At 46.0% G+C, this 11084-nt stretch overlaps 1 pseudogene; it reads left to right on the forward strand.

The window, feature by feature from the left end:
• The first annotated feature begins 6909 nt into the window (after positions 1-6909).
• Positions 6910-9821, forward strand: LOC138378830 (gamma-aminobutyric acid receptor subunit theta-like; annotated as a pseudogene).
• The last annotated feature ends 1263 nt before the right edge of the window (positions 9822-11084 follow it).

An 11084-nucleotide genomic window follows, 5' to 3' on the forward strand; every position in this document is an offset into this window, starting at 1 on the left:
TTCTTAGGAGGTCACTGCCTTCAATTCAAGCTTAGCATAGTAGGAAATCTCAGGAAGACACAAGCCATTCTGAGGTAAAAGGCCTGGCTCAGTGACTCCCAGCTGCATGGCCTTGGTGTGAGGAGGAAGACTGGGGAGACAGGAGCCCGACGCCTCCCATTTCTGCCGCACTGACCCTCAGGAAGTTCCTGTGACGTAGGTAGTGTCATCATTGTGTTTTACAATGAAATGAGAACAAATCTGTTTTAAGGGACACAGACGTATGAATTGAGGGTTCCAGATTGAGAAGCCTTACTACCTAATTGGTGTCAATGTGTTTTGGATGAGCAGCACTGAGAGGATCCTCATTCAACTGGGCAAAAATGCAACTGGCTGCCTGGTTCAACCTGACATCTCAGAGCATTTGCAGTCTGGGTGCAATAAAGGGGCTGTGTGCACAGACGCCAGGGCAGCCTTGAGCTCCTCTCACTGCTTAGGCAGGGATGAAGGTGTTTTGCAGCTTCAGACAGATAAGCTTTATTTAGATATCTGCACAAAACTAGTAACCTGGCCATTCAAATGTTGACGGATTGCGACACAGTAAATTTTGCATAGAAGAAATCTCATGGGTATTTGTTGGCCGGTCACCAGTGTAAAACATCAGGTGTATAAAAATTGGAGTCAAACCTCGGTGGCACTGTATCACCTTCGCGTAACCCTAGGCCCTGTGAGAGTTTGAAGAGCACAGCTCTGCTCTGGACTCTCCCTTAGACCATGAGCTATAGCGTACCCTTCCTCAGGTCCCCAGTGTGTTGCGTGATACATGCAATGTGACAATGTGATGCGTTCTACTGTATCCCCTGGGTCCCCAGTGTCATGTCACCTTCAATCCACGTAGGATTAAGGATCCTTCTGCCACGAAAGAGCTACAGGCCGTCACCAACCACTGTGTTTGCAAAGCCTTCTTGCCTTTACACCCCAATGTCTGAGTTTGTCTCTGCTAAAGTCTCACGCCATTGGTGGTAAGGCATTCTTTTAATTGAGGAGCCCTGGTGTCAAGAAAGGACTTAATCCTCCCACACGGGGCTGCCAACTCCTCATCCAATGGATGGCTTTCCTCTGCGGTGCCATCACAGGATAAATGGTCAGCTGCCTGTGATCCACGGACACTGTGAGACTGCGATGTGGGTGAAGGTTGTGTTCACGGACACTGTCTCCTACGTATAGAGCAAGCATATACGATACATAATGAAATAATGAGAAAACTCAGAGACTAATTAACATGTACTACATCCATCTTCAGTAAAAGAAATGTTGACCAAAATACAAGATAGTGATGGTTTCTATTCCTCAAAGGTAAAAGAATATACTCGTGAGAATTAAGTGCACAGAAAACAGCCTGAAGTGTTTATTTCACGTCTATACCTATTGGCAAAAGTTCTCAAATGAGGGACCTCTTAGAACTTTGACATCATACTGAAGACATATATTCCAACACATACTTTATTTTATTTTTTTATATTTCATCTTATTATGGGGGATACAGAATTTCAGGTTACATACGTTGCCCATGTACCGCCTGTCCCCCCAAGTCAAAGCTCCAGGCGTGTCCCTTCCCCAGACAGTGTGCATTGCACTCATCATGTAGGTATATACCCATCCCCCCTCACATCCCCCCTTTTCTCCGAGTGAGCACATTCAAGCACCAACACATACTTTAGATTAAGGGGAAAATCTTTTACAAAAGTCAGGAAGTAAATTGACCCGGAGTATTAAATATTTATTCATGGTGGAGGCCTCACTTCTTCCTATATAAGATACCAGAGTTTGGAAAATAGAATAGGAGTGCACTTGTTTTTAAAAATTTGGAAAAAAGTTAAACGAAATGAAGAATGCGTTCAGGGGCCAGAATAACAATTGTCCACATGCAGAAACTCGGGAGAAAGTCACTCCTCTTCTCTAAGTGGGAGTGGATTTTTCAACGGCATGAAAGCATTTTGAGTAACTCAGCAACAGATCGAGTTTCACTGACTTATACACATCAAATTCGGAAACAACTTCGGGTTCATTAAATGCAAGACGTACAATTGAAGATTTTGTGTTTCATGGATAAAACCATCAATCACATAAAAGACAAAGGGAGAGAATTAATTTTTCTCATATTTACATGCATATAAAATCAACTTCGCATACGCCAACTGAACATCACACTTTTAAAAATATTCTGTCTCAACAGAAAGGTATACAATATTGAACCATAGGTCACTAGGTATATATACATTAATTAAATACTTTTGCTCATGCTAAGGGCAGGTGTGATTTATTAATAAGAGTGGACACAAATAAATTAAATGAAATTTTGACTTTTTTTGTGAAAGTGACATTTTTCACAAATCTATGTCTCACAAGTGATATTTATATATCTTAGTCTTGGTCTTAATGATTTTTGGCAGTGTAACAGCTTCTGGGGCACAAACTTGTATAGCTTTTATTAAGTACTGTAAATCTGCAGAACATATTTCCTCTGGAGTTTTATGGCATTAGAATCAGTTTTGTAACTTACTAATTTTGCACAAAAGGGTGTACATAGATTTTATCTTCTTTAACTTTTTTCTTAAGGAAGACCAGTGTAACCTTCCATACCTGTGATTTCTGCCATTTGAGACTGACACAGACCCACTGAGGACAAACGTAAAGTTGAATCATCTTTATTGCTAAAAGTTAGTTGACAGTGCTAGGGAAACAAAGTCCCCAATACTATCAAGGGGCTGAAAGCCTGAAGCATACAACTTTGGAACGTCTGCTACTCATAGAACTCTTTAGCTTTTATTTGAGTTTTAACAGAAAGGGGGTCTGGCGCTGAACAAACACATGAACAAAGAACATATAATAATTGAAACTAGACTTTTTAGGCCACAATAGCTTCATGTAGCTCATTTTAAAACTGTATCCTATCACACAGGTTCAGCTTCGAACTTCAAAGTGTCATCAGAATAACAGGGACTGTAGAATTATCTGAACATTGGTCACTTCTTCCCACTGCTGTTACAGGAAGAGATATTAATCATTTCTTTCATCTTTGTGTATTATGAAAAATTCAGCCAATACAATACCTTAGTGCTTAATCAATCCTTAGTTTTGAGTTTCAAATACACATTACTTACAGTTTCCATCATCAGTTTTGTTGGCAACGCGCCGAATTCTTTTCCAAGTTCACTTCCTTCACCAATAAGATTTCCATGATCCTCCTCCAGGTCCTGGACACTCTAAAACAACAAGCCTAGTTCACTTCTAAACCACCACGTTTCATTACGTTATAAATACGTACAGACACATTTCAAAAGAAGTACAGTTTAAACTTCAAATGATGGTCATTATTTATTCCAAATAAAAAACATACTGAGTATTGCATGAACACCAAAATACCCACTGCATAAACATAGAAATGTGTGACTTGAGCAAAATATTATTATAATAGGAGGTACAACGCTAACACCCCTTAAATGAAGTAATATGACAATGAACTTTGGAAGCCAAGGTGGAGCAAAGAACAGAAAAAGAGCTAAGTTCCCCTCGATCAGTGCCATAATCGTGAAATCCCTGAGTAAGTTTCCAAACCACCAGGTATTAAAACATTTATCATCCCTAATGGTAAACAGAACATGATTTCCTTAAAGGGAATATTCTGACCTGTAGAACGACCTCTTCAATTATTAAAAAAAAAAATAAAAAAAATTTGTGATTTAAATCATTACCCTTCATTCCACAAACAGTGAAATAGTGCATCCTACGTAAAGCAAAGTGTGTCGAGTGCTGTGGAGGGATTAAAAGATAAATACACAATCTCTTCCATTTTCGGGGGTCAGGAGCAAACACATAAATAGAAATCACATAAAAGTTGCATAATAGGAATGGAAGGTCAACTTGCTGGAACTATGCAGTAAAAAAGTGGAGGTTAATAGCTGCTTAGTAGGAAAAGGCATGAAATTTCGAAGGGGGAAGAAAAACGAGTCATAGCTATTGTGCAGGAAGAGCACAGGAAAGCACGGGGTGATGCTTAGCTGCGTCAGAGAGTGATGTCTCCCTGGGGGACGAAAGAAAGGACACAGCCAACGGAGTTTCAAAAGGGGTCATCTACCGGGGGGCGGAGGGACTGGTCTGTGAATGTCTAAGAATTCAGGAGGGGAAGCTACTGGCAAGCTGGGAAGAGTCAAGGTTTATATGTTAGGAAGATAAACTAAAAATGGAGCTATCCTATGACCCAGCCATCCCACTGCTAGTCATGGATCCAAAGAAAGGAAATCAGTCTGTGGGAAAGATCCCTGTACTCCCACACTGACTGCAGCACTAGTCACAATAGCCAGGACTTGGGATCAACCGAAGTGTCCATCAACTGATGAATGGATAAAGGAAATGTGGTACACACACAATGGAGTATTATTCAGCCATAAAAAAATGAAATCCTGACATTTGCAGCCACAAGGATGGAACTGGAGGACATTATGTTAAGTGAAATAAGCCAAGCAGTGAAAGACAGACTTCCCATGTTCTGACTCCCACGTGGGAGCTAAACATTAAAACCATTGCTCTCACGGTGCTAGAGAGTAGAATGGTAGGACTACAGGCTGGGAAGGGTAGCAGAGAGCGGGGATACAGTGGGAATGGCTAACGGGTGCAAATATAGAGCCAGACAGAATGCACAAGATCTAGCATAAGACAGCACAACAGGGCGACTACAGTCAACAAGTTATCGTATACTTTAAATTAACTAGAAGGGTGAAATTGGAATGCTCCTAACACAGAGAAATGAGAAATGCTTGAGGTGACGGGTATCCCAGTCACCCAGATTTGATGAGTCCACACTCCATGCCTCTGTGAAGACATCACATGTACCTCGTAAATATAGACAACTATTAGGTACCCATAAAAAAATTAAAAGCAATTTGTCATCACATCAGTAATACTGCAGTACTGCAATACTACTGCAATACTGCAATAGTGCAAGCAAATATGCCACGAACTACTCAGGAAATCAATTTGAAATAAAAGAAATACTCATTCCTTACAATTGTGTCATTGCTCTTTGAGAAACATTGGCAGTAGACAGACAATGCAGTCACATGTAGCAGTGACCTACTCCTCCCGTGTTCATCTATATTTACTCTGCTACAAAACTCACTGTGGAACAAAGAGCCATGAAGACTCTTAGTAAACTATTAGAATTCTAGAAGAAAACGTAGGAAAGACTCTTACAGACATTGGCCTAGGCAAAGAATTTATGAAGAAGACCCCTAAGGCAATCACAGCAACAACAAAAATAAATAAACGGGACCTGATCAAATTAAAAAGCTTCTGCACAGCCAAAGAAACAGTCTCGAGAGTAAACAGACAACCTGCAGAATGGGAAAAAATTGTCATATACTACACATCAGATAAAGGACTGATAACAAGAATCTATTTAGAATTCAGGAAAATCAGTAAGGGAAAATCAGTAAGAGAAAATCGAACAACCCTATCAAAAAGTGGGCAAAGGACATGAATAGAAATTTTTCAAAAGAAGATATAAAAATGACTAACAAACATATGAAAAAATGTTCAGCATCTCTAATCATCAGGGAAATGCAAATCAAAACCACAATGAGATATCACCTAACTCCAGTGAGAATGGCCTTTATCAAAAAGTCCCAAAACAATACATGTTGGTGTGGATGCGAAGAGACAGGAACACTCATACACTGCTGGTGAGACTGTAAACTAGTGCAACCCCTGTTGAAAGCAATGTGGAGATACCTTAAACAGATTCAAGTAGACCTACCATTCTATCCAGCAATCCCATTATTGGGCATCTACCCAGAAGAACAAAAGTCATTCTATAAAAAAGACACCTGCACCCGAATGTTTGTAGCAGCACAATTCACAATTGCAAAGATGTGGAAACAACCCAAATGCCCATCGATTCATGAATGGATTAGCAAAATGTGGTATATGTATACCATGGAATATTACTCAGCTATTAGAAATAATGGCGATATGGCATCTCTTTGGTTCTCCTGGAGAGAGCTGGAACCCATTCTATTAAGTGAAGTATCCCAAGAATGGAAAAATAAGCACCACATGTACTCACCAGCAAACTGGTTTCCCTGAGTGCACATTTGGGAATAACACCAATTGGGTATCGGACAGAGGTCGGGGCTGGGTGGAAGGGATGGGTGCATACCTACTTGATGAGTGTGATGCGCACTGCCTGGGAAATGGACACGCTTGAAGTTCTGACTGGGGGGACGGGGGTGGGGGGAGGGGATGGGTGCACACCTACATGATGAGTGAGATGTGCACTGTCTGGTGAATGGACACATTTGAAGCTCAGACTCAGGGGGATGGGGAGGCATGGGCAATATATATAACCTGAACTTTTGTACCCCCATAATGAGCTGAAATAAAAATAAATAAATATAAAATAAACAATCTGTAGACAGAAGTGGAATTGTTGACATTTTCAGAGAAAATATAGCCACATTACCTAGGCAGGATTTTAGTTAAGAAATATAAACAGCAGGTAATGCTGAAGGGTGGGAGAGAACAGAGTGAACCACTGAATGGGGTGGCCACGAAAAAGAGCTTGTGGGAGACACCTTCTCCCTGCCATGTGACCCACCAGAATTTAACAGGGGAGATGAGGAGGGTGGCAGATGTGTTAGCAAGGATCTTTATGGGTGCTAAAGGAATCTTCCCTTTCTCCAACCAGAGTATTTAGGCCTTCCAGCATCCCCCCATCCGCATGCAGGTGTCAGGATGGTGCATTGTGATGTCCAAGGTCCCTCAGGGCTCCCATTGGCTGGGGAGTGGCTCAGTGACCAAACAAAGCTCAGGGGGTGTGACCGGGCCCTGCTGAGATGTTCCATTCTCACTGGCCTTCTCAGGCGGGATGCCATGGATGGAGAATTAGAGGCTGAACTGCCCATCGGTCACCGCCCCGTCCATTGTGTGCCTCTCCACCCTGCAAAGCCCCTGGGCCCTGCCACACTGACATCAGTGTGTCTCCTTGCCAGGGTCCTACATGCACCTGATACTCAAGTTCCAGGTCCAGAGGGAAGTCAGCAGCTACCTTGGGCAGGTCTACTGGCCTACGGTCCTCACCACTATTCTCCCCTGGATATCGTTTTGGAAGAACTATGATTCCTCTGCAGCCAGGGTGACAATTGGTAGGTCCTGTCTCCGTCCCAGGGAGGAGCGTGGGTTGTCTTCCTCGGAATAAAAAAGGCGAGCATAAGGGAGTGGTACCTGGCGCAGCGTGTGACTGCATAGGCAAGGAAGCAAGGGCTTTTCCGGCAGGCGTGTGGGTAGGTGCTCGGCCAAGCCTCGGTGGAGAGACTGACATTGGAGACGGGTGTGAAAAACACACTAGACTTGCAATCCTGGTATGTTGTGCCCAAAGTACCAGAATTCATAGTTTGTCGAGTCCATAAGTAAATGGACAAGTCACACATTTAGAACAGAAATACAACGCAATAAACATTGATTTAATCAAGGCATCCGAACGCCTTGCCAGGAAGCAGGGCTTCAAGAGCAGCTTCCCTGAAGGAGCCTCTAATCGGCCCCAGATCCAGGCCTGCTTTCTCTGTCACCGTCTTTGGGGCAGACTCCTAGGCCTCCTTCTTCAGGAGATCATTCGGGACTAAACCTTTGCACTTGTGTAATAGTTTAGGGCTCACAAAATTTTCCCAGGGACTAAAGGAAGACAAAAGGGGAAGGGGCCAGCACAGGGCAAGGGGGAACCACAGGTGTTAATCACAGAGAAGCAGCCATGGCTGGAGTTTTGGCACTTGACCGTAAGAGCGATGGGATGTCGTGGACCGCTGAGGCAGAGGCTGGGCTTCAAGATGGGGGAGGAGGAACAAAGCCAGCACTTCAGCAAAGGCGCTCCCCGGCCCAGAGAGGTGAAGGCTTTTGCTCAGGGCCCTCCTCACTCCAGAGATGGCCAGGGGCCCAGTGGCTTGCCAGGAAGCTCAGCCACCAGAGGAGACTGAGCCGGTGCCGTTCTGTTTGTAGGTCTCACTTCGATGCTCATCCTGACCACTATCCACTCTCATCTGCGGGCTAAGCTCCCCTACATTTCTTACGTCAAGGCCATCGACATCTATATCCTCGTGTGCTTGTTCTTCGTGTTCCTGTCCCTGCTGGATTATGTCTACATCAACTATCTTTTCTACAGCCGGGGGCCTCAGCGCCACCATAGGCGACGCAGGAGGCCACGAAGAGTCATTGCCCACTACCGGTACTAGGAAGTGGTGGTGGGGAACGTGCAGGTTTGACTTTTTGACTGACAATCAGCTTTCCCTGAGCACCTGTGGAGCCCCGGCTTAGCGCTTTTGACCCTTCTGCATTTCTTAGTTCCTTTAATCTTCACACGCACAGACACACAGCACACGCATGTGCGGGCGCACACACACACATGTGAACAGGAAACGAGGAAGTAGGACTCTTTATCATCACTCCTTGACACATGACCATTGTCCAAGGTCACAAAGCAAGTACACGGCAAGGCTGAATTTCTGCAGACCTTTGGACAAAATCTGGTCAACTTTGCACGCGTCCAGGGCAGGCACTGAAGCTGGAAGGGAAGATGGACAGAGGGAGGCTGAAAGGAAGACAGATGCCGGAGAGGCTGGCCTGCCTACCCTGCCTTCTTTGGCACTTCTGACTCCCAAGGCAGTGCCGAGGATCTTGCTGTGGGCGGTACGTTAATGTCCAACAACGTCCCTCCTCCTTCGCAGAGAGCCCAGCCCTGCCTGCCTGAGCAGGCCTCCATCCACCGCACAGCGCTCCCGAGGGAGCAGCTGCCCCCAGGCAGACATCGGCTTGGCAGCCGCCATGGCCTGCCCTTGCATGCTGACAGCCTCTTGGTCCTGTTCCTCAGCCCCCTGCACACCAGAGACCCCTAGAGGAGACGACTCTGTCTGTCAAGAGATCAACAGTAACAATGCAAGTGCTGATGAGGAAAGACCCTCCCCTCTGCCTTCCCCCGTGCATAGCCACCTAGGCCACAGGAAACTGATGAGCCTATCCATTATCTCCTCAAAGGATGGCCTGATTATCGTGGAAGACGGAGTCAGCTCTCTTCCCAACACCCCGGCTCAGGACCCCTGGATAGCCCGGAAAGCCTCGGTTCTCTGACGTCCATCTCTGAACAGGCCCAGCTGGCCACCTCAGAAAGCCTCACCCCACTCACTTCTCTCTCAGGCCAGGCCCCGCTGGCCACCGCAGAAAGCCTGAGCGATCTCCCCTCCACCTCAGAGCAGGCCCGGCTTGGGTATGGTGTTCGCTTTAACGCTTTCCAGAACGGTGACAGTGTCATTCGTACCAAAATCCGCAATCATGCCGAGGCCGATGGCCGTGCTGAGACCTGTGACTCCGAAGATTCTGATGGGAGCTTGAGCTCAGACGAGAGCCACGGCCGTGGCCCCAGTGGGCGGCCCGTGCTTCGCCGTGGCCAGGGCTGTGTGCAAGAAGCAAACCGTGAGCTGGAGGAGATCCACAGCTTACACGATGACGTCAATGTTGAGAGCAACTGCCTTGGCCTTGAGGAGCAGCCCGAGTGTGATGCTGATAGTATCTGGAGCCTGGATGATGATGACCTCATGGCCAGTGACCAAGACAAGGACAGTAGCTCAGAGTCTGAGGACAGTGCCCCCCCGAGTCCTGGGTGCACCTTCCCCGAAGAGTTCTCCTTCGATCTCTTCAACCCCGACTACGTCCCTAAGGTTCACAAGTGGTCCCCGTTCCTCTTCCCTCTGGCCTTTGGGTTGTTCAACATTGCTTACTGGGTGTACCACATCTATTAGGCCCCCAGTGGCCCCAGAGCGGCAGGGACACTCTGCTCTGCTCCTTTATGGTTTCTTTTGGTTTTATTTTTCCCTCTCTCCTTCATTCCTTTTATTTTGTGGCTTTCCAGGCAATCTGATCAGTTCCACACTTCTCTTTATAAACATGAGTTGCAGAGTGATTGGAAAGCGTGTATTCTGGCTGGAAAGGAAGGGACTGAGGAGGATCTGGAGGTAAAGAGCACATTGATTTCCTTTCCTGCTAGAAGGCGCTCACCTTTGCAAAGACTTCTCACAGCTAGTAAGCATGGAAAGGCCCCTGGGAATGTTTAGAGGACAGGGGGCAGCCAGGTTTGGGGACAGGGGAAGGATCTAAGGCTTACTCACAAATGTTTCTTGGGGCTTTTCTGTCCCCCTGAGGTGTCAAACTTTCCTTTTCATGACTTTTTCTCTTCTTTTTTTTTCTCCTAGGTCTTATCGACCTTGCTCACCCTCTGCTTACGGCTTTATAGGAAAAGTCAAGCTGGGTTGGGCTGGGTTGCACAGGGGAAGGGCTAGCCATGGCTTGGAAGTTCAGGAAACTGGCCATGGGAAACTCGGGGAGCATTTGTAAGTGCCTTTTTCCCACTCTTTTTGTCATATTTAGAATGCGGCGTGGTGGTGCAGGGTTGGGAGGGGTATGTAGGTGGGTGAGGCTGCACAGCGACCTGTCGGGGTAACTGACGGAGCACACACCCAATGGGAGCTTGCAGTGGGGACAAGGCCAAGTTGGAGATGACACTGTTGAGCTGGCCTCTTTGGAGGAATGGGAACTTCTCTTGCCTGTATTTCTGCTTCAGAATGCCTGCCACCAGGGACTTGGTACATCTGTCTGAGTTAGGAGTTTGCTTGCTATCAGACGCTGAGTTGATCACGAATCCCAGAATAAGCACTTGGGAATAAGCACTAGGGTTAGGAAAGTTCAGACTTGGGAGTTCACCGTCTGACCCAGATTAGCAGATGAACATCTACTGTAAATCTATGTGCTAATCCTTTCTATTGTCTAGTGCACAGTGTCAACAAGCTCACTGACCCAGGACACCATCGGACCCTCACAGGAGCCCCGCGAGCCAGGAAAGGCAAAGCACATTGTTCCCAGTGTGGCAAGGAAAACAAACGGAGCTTGTGTGTCGTGTTTCAGGGCGTGCAGACCCCCACCCCACTTGCTCTTCCTTATCCCAACTCTCTAAACCAAAGAATTCCCCTTTCTTTTCTCCCCTTCGCAAAAGGGGATGCTCCAGCATG

The sequence above is a fragment of the Eulemur rufifrons genome, chromosome 30 (assembly GCF_041146395.1).
Source record: "Eulemur rufifrons isolate Redbay chromosome 30, OSU_ERuf_1, whole genome shotgun sequence".
In the NCBI taxonomy this organism is placed as follows: Eukaryota; Metazoa; Chordata; class Mammalia; order Primates; family Lemuridae; genus Eulemur; species Eulemur rufifrons.